The sequence below is a fragment of the Hordeum vulgare genome, chromosome 4H (assembly GCF_904849725.1).
Source record: "Hordeum vulgare subsp. vulgare chromosome 4H, MorexV3_pseudomolecules_assembly, whole genome shotgun sequence".
Classification (NCBI taxonomy): domain Eukaryota; kingdom Viridiplantae; phylum Streptophyta; class Magnoliopsida; order Poales; family Poaceae; genus Hordeum; species Hordeum vulgare.
The window spans coordinates 166,624,883-166,636,307 of NC_058521.1; positions in this window are offsets into that span (position 1 = coordinate 166,624,883).

Consider the following 11,425-nt stretch of genomic DNA (forward strand, 5'->3'; position numbering starts at 1 on the left):
TGAGAATGATGACGAGAAACAACACCATGAATAACGGAGACACTCCGGAATAAAGAAGAATGCAAGGTTGAGCCAAATATGAGAATTAACTCAAATTGATTTTGAAGAAGGAATAAGACTGATGAAATTCATACTTACGTCATGGTTGAAAGAATTAGAGATCTCCGGGAAATATTACAAGAGTCAGATAAGATCCTGGGAAAACTTGTGGGTTATGGGCCCACTCAAAGAAACCATCGTTTAAAATATTGCTAGAAAGAGGGATATTGCACCGGTACAATGAAAACTTGATGAGGTTGAGCACCTTGCAATAATTGGAAAAATTGAAAACAACCACCGTTTTTTCCACTTGCGGCGCCATGGACCTCTTGGGATGGCCTCACCAGCCCACTAAGGGCTGTTGCGCCACCCTAGGGTCACTAGGCTCACTCACGGGTGGGTGGGCCTCTCCCGGTGAATACCCGGAACCCATTCGTCACTCCTGGTACACTGCCGGCAATGCCCGAAAACTTTCCGGTCACCAAATGAAACCATCCTATATATCAATCTTCATTTCCGGACCATTCCAAAAACCCTCGTGACATCCGTGATCTCATACGGGAATTCGAACAACCTTTGGTCACCAACAAATATAACTCAACTATACTAAAACATCATCGAACCTGAAGTATGCAGACCCTGCGGGTTCGAGAACTATGTAGACATGACCCAAGACACTCCTCGGTAAATATCCAATAAAGGGACCTGGATGTCCATATTAGATGCTACATATTCTACGAAGATCTTATCGGTTGAACCTCTGTGCCAAGGATTCATATAATCCCGTATGTCATTCCCTTTGTCCTTTGGTGTGTTACTTGCCCGAGATTTGATCATCGGCATCCCTATACCTATTTCAATCTCGTTACCGGCAAGTCTCTTTACTCGTTCCGTAATACAAGATCTCGTGACTCACACTTGAGTCACATTGCTTGCAAGGCTTGTATGTGATGTTGTATTACCGAGTGGGCCCCGAGATACCTCTCCGTCACACGGAGTGACAAATCCCAGTCTTGATCCATGCTAACTCAATGGACACCTTCGGAGATACCTGTAGAGCACCTTTGTAGTCACCCAGTTACGTTGTGACGTTTGATACACACAAGGTATTCCTCCGGTGTCTGTGAGTTACATGATCTCATGGTCATAGGAATGAAAACTTGACACGCAGAAAACCATAGCAACAAAATGACACGATCACATGCTACGTTTGTAGTTTGGGTCTAGTCCATCACATGATTCTCCTAATGATGTCATTCAGTTATCAAGTGACAACACTTGCATATGGTCAGAAAACCTTAAGCATCCTTGATCAACTCGCTAGCCAACTAGAGGCTTGCTAGGGACATTGTTTTGACTATATATCCACACATGTATCTATGCTTTCATTCAATACAATTATAGCATGGATAATAAATGATTATCTTGAAACAGGAAATATATTAATAACTATTTTATCATTGCCTCTAGGGCACATTTCCAACAATCTCCCACTTGCACTAGAGTCAATAATCTAGTCCTCACATCGCTATGTGATTTACATTGTAATGAATCTAACACCCATACAGTTCTGGTGTTGATCATGCTTCGCTCGTGGAAGAGGTTTAGTCAGCGGATCTGCTACATTCAGATATGTGTGCATTTTGCAAATATTTACGTCCTCTCCTTCGACATAGTCACAGATGAGGTTGAAGCATCATTTGATGTGTCTGGTCTTCTTGTGAAACCTTGGTTCCTTTTCTAAAGAAATGGCACCAGTGTTGTCACATAACAGAGTTATTGGATTTAGTGCGCTCGGCACAACTCCAAGATCCGTCATGAACTGCTTCATCCAGACACCCTCCTTAGCTGCCTCCGAGGCAGCCATGTACTCCACTTCACATTTAGAATCTGTTAGGACGCTTTGCTTGGAACTGCACCAGCTTACCGCACCCCCATTAAGAATAAATACGTATCTGTTTTGAGGCTTAGAGTCATCCGGATCAGTGTCAAAGCTTTCGTCGATGTAACCCTTTACGACGAGCTCTTCGTCAGCTCCATAAATGAGAAATATTCCCTTAGTCCTTTTCAGGTACTTCAGAATATTCTTGACCACCGTCCAGTGATCCACTTCTAGATTACTTTGAAACCTACCTACCATACTTATGGCCAGGATGACGTCCGGTCTAGTGCACAGCATTGCATACATGATAGACCCTATGGATGAAGCATAGGGGATAGTACTCATATTTTGTCTATCTTCCGCAGTTATTGGACACTGAGTCTTACTCAATTTTATACCTTGTAATACTAGCAAGAACCCCTTCTTGGACTTTTCCATTTTGAACTTCTTCAAAACTTTATCAAGGTATGTGCTTTGTGAAAGTCCTATCAGCCGTCTCGATATATCCCTGTAGATCTTAATGTCTGGAATGTAAGCAGCTTCTCCTAGGTCCTTCATAGAAAAACACTTGTTTAAGTAATCTTTTACGCTCTCGAAAAACTCCACATTGTTTCCAATCAGCAATATGTCATCCACATATAATATTAGAAACGCCACAGAGCTCCCACTCACTTTCTTGTAAATACAAGATTCTCCAACAACTTGTATAAACCCAAACGCTTTGATCGCTTCATCAAAGCTCTTATTCCAACTCCGAGATGCTTGCACCAGTCCATAAATGGATCGCTGGAGCTTGCATACTTTCTTACCATTCTTTGGATCGACAAAACCTTCCGGTTGCATCATATACAACTCTTCCTTAAGAAAACCGTTAAGCAACGCAGTTTTGACATCCATCTGCCAAATTTCATTATCGATGCACCTATTTCTAACATGATTCGGACTTACTTAAGCATCGCTACCGGTGAGAACTTCTCATCATAGTCAACTCCTTGAACTTGTGAAAAACCCTTTGCCACAAGTCGAGTTTTATAAACAGTCACATTACCGTCCGCGTCCGTCTTCTTCTTAAAGATCCGTTTGTTGTGAATAGCCTTGCGGCCTTCAGGTAATAGTTCCAAAGTCGACACTTTGTTTTCATACATAGACCCTATCTCGGACTTCATGGCCTCTAGCAAGTTGTTGGAATCCGTGCCCACCATTGCTTCTTCATAACAACATGATTGATAAGATAGGATTACCGCACAACTCACGAGCAGTACGTGACCTTGTCGACCTGCGAGGTCCGATAGGAACTTGATCCGAAGTTTCATGATCATCATCATTAACTTCCTCCTCAACCGACGTCGCTTCGACAGAGGTTTCCCCTTGCCCCGGGCCACCATCTAGAGGGAGTATAGGCTCGACAACCTCATCAAGTTCTATTTCCACCCACTCAATTCTTTCGAGTGAAACTCCTTCTCAAGAAAAGCTCCGTTCTTAGCAACAAACACTTTGCCCTCGGATTTGAGATAGAAGGTGTACCCAACTGTCTCCTTTGGGTAACCTACGAAGACGCACTTTTCCGCTTTGGGTTCCAATTTTTCAGGCTGAAGGTTTTTGACATAAGCATCACATCCCCAAACTTTAAGAAACGACAACTTTGGCCTCTTGCCATACCACAACTCGTATGGTGTCGTCTCAACGGATTTTGATGGTGCCCTCTTTAAAGTGAATGGAGCTGTCTCTAATGCATAACCCCAAAATGATAACGGCAAATCGGTAAGAGACATCATAGATCGCACCATTTCTAAGAAAGAACCATTACGACGTTCAGACATACCATTACGCTGTGGCGTTCTAGGCGGTGTTAACTGTGAAACGATTCCACATTGTCTCAAGTGAGCACCAAACTCGAAGATATTCTCCCCCACGATCAGAACGTAGGAACTTGTATTCTTGTTACGGTGATTTTCAACTTCACTCTGAAATTGCTTGAACTTCCCAAACATTTCAGACTTGTGCTTCATCAAGTAGATATAACCATACCTACCCAAATCGTCAGTGAAGGTGAGAAAATAACGATATCCGCCGCGCGCCACCACACTCATCGGACCGCACACATCGGTATGTATGATCTCCAACAAGTCACTTGCACGCTCCATTGTTTCGGAGAACGAAGTCTTAGTCATCTTGCCCATGAGGCATGGTTCGCACGTGTCAAGTGTTTCAAAATCAAGTGACTCCAAAAGACCATCGGAATGGAGTTTCTTCATGCGCTTTACTCCAATATGACCTAAGCGACAATGCCACAAAAACGTGGCGCTATCATTGTTAACTCTACATCTTTTGGTCTCAATGTTATGTATATGTGTGTCATCACAATTAAGATTCAATATGAACAATACTCCACATTGGGTGCATGACCATAAAAGATATTACTCATAGAAATAGAACAACCACTATTCTCTCACTTAAACGAGTAACCGTCTCGCAATAAACAAGATCCAGATATAATGTTCATGCTTAACACACGCACTAAATGACAATTATTTAAGTTCATAACTAATCCTGATGGTAACTGAAGTGAGACTGTGCCGACGACAATTGCATCAACCTTGGAACCATTTCCCATGTGCATCGTCACTTCATCCTTCGCCAGCCTTCGTTTATTCCGTTGTTCCTGTTTCGAGTTGCAAATATCAGCAACATAACCGGTATAAAATACCCAGGCACTACTACGAGAGTTGGTTAAGTACACATCAATAACATGTATATCACATATACCTGATTTTTCTTTGTCGCCTTCTTATCAGCCAAATACTTGGGACAGTTATGCTTCCACTGACCCATCCCCTTGCAATAATAACACTCTGTTTCCGGCTAAGGTCCAGCCTTAGGTTTATTCGCCGGATTGGCAACAGGCTTGCCGCTCTTCTTGGAGTTACCTTCTTGCCTTTGCCGTTTCTCTTGAAACCAGTGGTCTTATTGACCATCAACACTTGATGCTCTTTCCGGAGTTCTGACTCTGCGACTTTCAGCATCACGAATAACTCGCCGGGTGACTTGTTCATCCCTTGCATGTTATAGTTCAACACAAAGCTCTTATAGCTAGGTGGTAGTGATTGAATAATTCTGTCAGTGATAGCCTCTTGCGGGAGTTCAATCCCCAGCTCAGCTAGACGGTTTGAGTACCCAGACATTTTGAGCGCATGTTCACTGACACACGAATTCTCCTCCATCTTGCAAGCACATAATTTATCGGAGGTCTCATACCTCTCGATCCGGGCGTTCTTCTGAAAGATAAACTCCTGGAACATCTCATATGCTCCATGATGCTCAAAGCAACATTGAAGTCCCGGTTCCAAGCCATACAAGACTGCACATTGAACTACTGAGTAGTCCTCCTTACGCGATTGCCAAGCGTTCGAAACATCTTGGTCAGACGTAGCGGGTAGTTAATCTCCTAGCGCAGCATCAAGGACATAATTCTTTTTTCCAGCTTGTAGGATGAGCCTAAGATTACGTGCCCAGTCTATAAAGTTGCTTCCATCATATTTCAACTTAGCTTTCTCTAGGAACGTATTGAAATTCAGGGTTGCTAGTGCATGAGCCATTGATCTACAACATAAAATATTGCAAAGTGAACTTTGACCATGTTCAAGATAATTAGAGTTTAACTAATAAAATTACTTAATAAACTCCCACTCAAAAAGTACATCCCTCTAGTCATCTGAGTGGTGCATGATCCAAATTCACTAACTCAAGTCCGATCATCACGTGAGTTGAGTATAGTTTCAGTGGTAAACATCTCTATGCTAATCATATCAGATATACGATTCATGCTCGACCTTTCGGTCTCTTGTGTTATGAGGCCATGTCTACACATGGTAGGCTCGTCATGTTTAACCCGAGTGTTCCGCGTGTGCAATTTTTTTGCACACGTTGTATGTGAACGTTGAGTCTATCACACCCGATCATCACGTGGTGTCTCGAAACGACGAACTGTCGCAATGATGCATAGTCGGGGAGAACACAATTTCATCTTGAAATTTTAGTGAGGGATCACCTTATAATGCTACCGTCGCTCTAAGCAAAATAAGGTGCATAAAAGGATTAACATCACATGCAATTCATAAGTGACATGATATGGCCATGATCTGGTGCTTCTTGATCTCCATCACGAAGGCACCGGCATTATCTTCTTGTCACCGGCGCCACACCATGATCTCCATCATTGTACCACCATCGAGGTTGTCGTGCTATCTATGCTCTTACTACTAAAGCTACAACCTAGAAATATAGTAAACGCATCTGCAAACACAAACGTTAGTTTAAAGACAACCCTATGGCTCCTATCGGTTGCCGTAGCATTGACATGCAAGTCGATATTAACTATTACAACATGATCATCTCATACATCCAATATATCACATCATGTCTTTGGCTATATCACATCACAAGCATACCCTGCAAAAAACAAGTTAGACATCCTCTAATTTGTTGTTGCATGTTTTACGTGGTTGCTATGGATATCTAGTATGATCACATTTTTCTTACGAAAAACCACAACGGAGATGTGCAAATTTCTATTTAACCTCTCTCCAAGGACCGCCTCGGTAAAATCCAATTCAACTAAAGTTGAAGAAACCGAAACCCGCCAGTCATCTATATGCAACGAGTTGCATGTCAGTCGATGAAACCAGTCTCTCGTAAGCATACGAGTAATGTCGGTCCGGGCCGCTTCAATCCAACAATACCGCTGAATCGAGAAAAACTAAGGAGGGCAGCAAATCGAACATCAACGCCCACAAAAACTTTTGTGTTCTACTCAAGATAACATCTACGCATGAACCTAGCTCATGATGCCACTGTTGGGGAACGTTGCATGGGAAACAAAAAAATTCCTATGCACCCGAAGACCTGTCATGGTGATGTTCATCTACGAGAGGAGATTAGATGCACATACCCTTGTAGATCCCTAAGCGGGAAGCGTTAAGAAACGCGGTTGATGTAGTGATACAGCTTCGTGATTCAAATCACCATCGTCCCACGATCCGTTCCGATCTAGCACCGAAAGGACGGCACCTCCGCGTTCAACACACGTACAACTCGATGACGATCTCGGCCTTCTTGATACAGCAAGAGAGACTGAGAAGTAGATGAGTTCTCCGGCAGCATGATGACACGCCGGTGGTGGTGATGATCTACTCCTGCAGGGCTCCGCTCGTGCTCCGCAGAAATCCGATCTAGAGGACGAACTACGTGGTATAGGTTTGAGTTGCACGTGGCAAAAGTTGTATCACAGAAGCCCTAAAACCAACGATATATATAGGAGGAGGGGAGGGCCTATCCTTGGGGCTCATGGAAGCCCCAAGGGCGTCGGCCGATTGGGAGGAGGTGGACTCCCACCCCAATTCGGTTTGGGGGAAGGAGTCCACTCCTTCCTTCCCACCTCCCTCTTTCCTTGTTTTTTTCTTTTTCGTCGGTTTTTTCCACTTGTGGTGCCATGGCCCTCTTGGGCTAGACTCACCAGCACACTAAGGGCTGGTGCTCCACCCTAGGTTCACTGGGCTCACTCTCGGGTGGGTGGGCCCCTCCCGGTGAATACCCGGAACCCATTCGTCACTCCCGGTACACTCCCGGTAATGCCCGAAAACTTTCCGGTGACTAAATGAAACCATCCTATTTATCAATCTTTGTTTCCGGACCATTCCGGAAGCCCTCGTGACGTCCGTGATCTCATCCAGGACTCCGAACAACCTTCGATCACCAACACATATAACTCAACTATACTAAAACACCATCGAACGTTAAGTGTGCAGACCCTACAGGTTCGAGAACTATGTAGACATGACACGAGACACTCCTCGGTCAATATCCAATAGCGGGACCTGGATGTCCATACTGGATCCTACATATTCTACGAAGATCTTATCGGTTGAACCTCTGTGCCAAGGATTCATATAATCCCGTATATCATTCCCTTTGTCCTTCGGTATGTTACTTGCCCGAGATTTGATCGTTGGCATCCCTATACCTATTTCAATCTCGTTACCGGCAAGTCTCTTTACTCGTTCCGTAATACAAGATCACGTGACTCACACTTGAGTCACATTGCTTGCAAGGCTTGTATGTGATGTTGTATTACTGAGTGGGCCCCGAGATACCTCTCCGTCACACGCAGTGACAAATCCCAGTCTTGATCCATGCTAACTCAACGGACACCTTCGGAGATACCTGTAAAGCACCTTTATAGTCACCTCATTATGTTGTGACGTTTGATACACACAAGGTATTCCTCCGATGTCAGTGATTTACGTGATATCATGGTCATAGGAATGAACACTTGACACGCACAAAACAATAGCAACAAAATGACACGATCACATGCTACGTTTATAGTTTCGGTCTAGTCCATCACATGATTCTCCTAATGATGTGATTCACTTATCAAGTGACAACACTTGCATATGGTCAGAAAACCCTAACCATCCTTGATCAACTGGCTGGCCAACTAGAGGCTTGCTAGGGACATTGTTTTGTCTATATATCCACACATGTATCTATGCTTTCATTCAATACAATTATAGCATGGATAATAAACGATTATCTTAAAACGGGAAATATAATAATAACTATTTTATCATTGCCTCTAGGGCATATTTTCAACAAAGGCAAGCACCCCTTTTGAGCATTCCGATAAAATCCCATGTTCTCGCTCCTCCTCTCATTTATTGCATTAGGACACATTGTTTCAAATGCTATTTGCTTTGGTAGTAGAACCCATTCCTATGCATGACCTGTCATTGTCACTGTAAATAGCTAAACCATGCAACCTAGCATACCTGGTAGATGCTTGAGCCGTGATGTGCCTTACCTTGCTATGCTTAGAGTTGTGTCAGGCCCGTTTCATCTTGATGATGAACTTGAGTGAATGAATGTGTTATGGTGACAAAAGTTAAATGCTTAACCTAATTTGATAGAGGTGCCGATGAAAGGTTGTGTAGGAGTACATGGCGGGTTGTCTCATTGGAACCGTTCTTAGGATCTGAGTTCCATGTATGTGATCCAAGACTAGATACTACCACATGCTGAGCCCTCAAATATGACCCCGCTTGACTTACTCATCGCCTAGTACTTGTTCCAGGTGTTGCATGTAGTTTCTTGTGTTTGTGGCTTATGCTCGGGATCGTGCATAGCACTAACCTTAGAGGTGGGCTATGATGTGGTAGGTAGTGGCACGGTGTACCAAGTGGCACCCGGATGGTGGGCTTGGGAACCCTGCGCACATTGTTTCAGGCCATAGAGGAAACTTCGGTCGGACATCCGCGCGGGTTCAGTCTTAAATAGGCGATAAACCTGGACTAGGTGTTAGTGTGGTTAACGATCGTGGCCCACTCCCTCGTTGGGCTTCCGCTTGAAGGTTGCCGAGACCGTGTGTGAATAAGTACACCCCTGAAGTGTTATGATCTATTAGAATAGCTGCTCATAAAAGTATCAAGACAAGTGTGAGTACCGTGGATGGCATTCTCGTAGAGTGACGAGAAAGGATCCATTGTAGTGTATGGTTGTTGAGATAGTGGACTCGTGTACGACTTCTCAAACATGCCCACAAGTACTCGTAGTCATAGTACAGGTTAGCCAAGAGTCAAAGCTGGCTTGCTGCATGAAACCCCACAAACCCCTTGATGATACATCTGCATGAGTAGATAGATCTGATTTAAAGTCTTGCTGAGTACTTTTGTACTCATGCTTGCTTAATAACTATTGCAGAATACATCCATGAACCATGAGGTGGGTTCTACCTAGACATTAACGATGTCGAGTAATTGTTGTCCTAGCTATGACATGGCCCCTTCGGAAGGGAACTGTACATAGTCATGCTTTATGTCCTTTTACCTTTCATATGTTTGTACTCAGATAGCTTTAACCTTCTGCATGGCTTGTATGACTTTGTGTGTATTACTTGAGTGTCGGGTCATGTGACCCCTACGCGTATAAACATATTATGCAAGACTCTTCTGAGCCTTCTAAATAAATGTTGTGATGTTATATGGTTATGGTGTGATGCCATTATTGTATCTGTGCATATTGAGTATGTCATGCATACATGTGATGTGTTGCGATATGTATGGGGTTCAACACCTAGTTGTGTGCCTTTAGTAGTACTCTTTATAGGGAAATGCCCCTTTGTGATTCCACTAAGCCTTGGTAGCTTGCTAATGCTCCCGACACATTGGTTGACCGTCATGTATCCTTCTTTGCTACTGTGTTGTCCCTTCGGGGAAATGTCTTGTAGTTTAATGGAGTCCCTGCAGCCTTCTATGACTCGTCTACGTGCAGTGATGACTTTAATGTCCCACGGCGTAATGGAGTCCTTGTAGCTTGCTATGACTCGTCTACACACACTGATGATAGACACCTGCATTGCTGGGTTATTTATGACTGTCTCTGTACGGATGTGCCACTTGGGTTTATAACTAATTATGTCAATTTAGGTTCTTTGACATTGGAATGCTAGCGACACAATTGCATACATACAATTATAGCATGGATAATAAACTATTATCTTGATACAGGAATTATAATAATAACTATACATTTATTATTGCCTCTAGGGCATAATTCCAACAGTCTCCCACTTGCACTAGAGTCAATAATCTAGCCCTCACATCACCATGTGAATTACATTGTAATAAATCTAACACCCATACAGTTCTGGTGTCGATCATGTTTTGGCCGTGGAAGAGGCTTAGTCAGCGGGTCTGCTACATTCAGATCCGTGTGCACTTTGCATATATTTACGTCCTCCTCCTCGACGTAGTCGCGGATGAGGTTGAAGCGTCGTTTGATGTGTCTGGTCTTCTTGTGAAACCTAGGTTCCTTTGCTAAGGCAATGGCACCAGTGTTGTCACAGAACAAGGTTATTGGATCCAGTGCACTTGGCACCACTCCAAGATCCGTCATGAACTGCTTCATCCAGACACCCTCCTTAGCCGCTTCCGAGGCAGCCATGTACTCTGCTTCACATGTAGAATCTGCTACGACGCTTTGCTTGGAACTGCCCCAGCTTACTGCACCCCCATTAAGAATAAATACGTATCCGGTTTGCGACTTAGAGTCGTCCGGATCTGTGTCAAAGCTTGCATCGACGTAACCTTTTACGATGAGCTCTTCGTCACCTCCATACACGAGAAACATCTCCTTAGTCCTTTTCAGGTACTTTAGGATATTCTTGACCGCCGTCCAGTGATCCACTCCTGGATTACTCTGGAACCTACCTGCCATACTTATGGCCAGGCTAACATCCGGTCTAGTGCACAGCATTGCATACATGATAGAGCCTATGGCTGAAGCATAGGGGACGGAGCGCATATGCTCTCTATCTTCATCAGTTGCTGGGCACTGAGTCTTACTCAATCTCGTACCTTGTAACACTGGCAAGAACCCTTTCTTGGACTGTTCCATTTTGAACCTCTTCAAAACTTTATCAAGGTACGTGCTTTGTGAAAGTCCTATCAG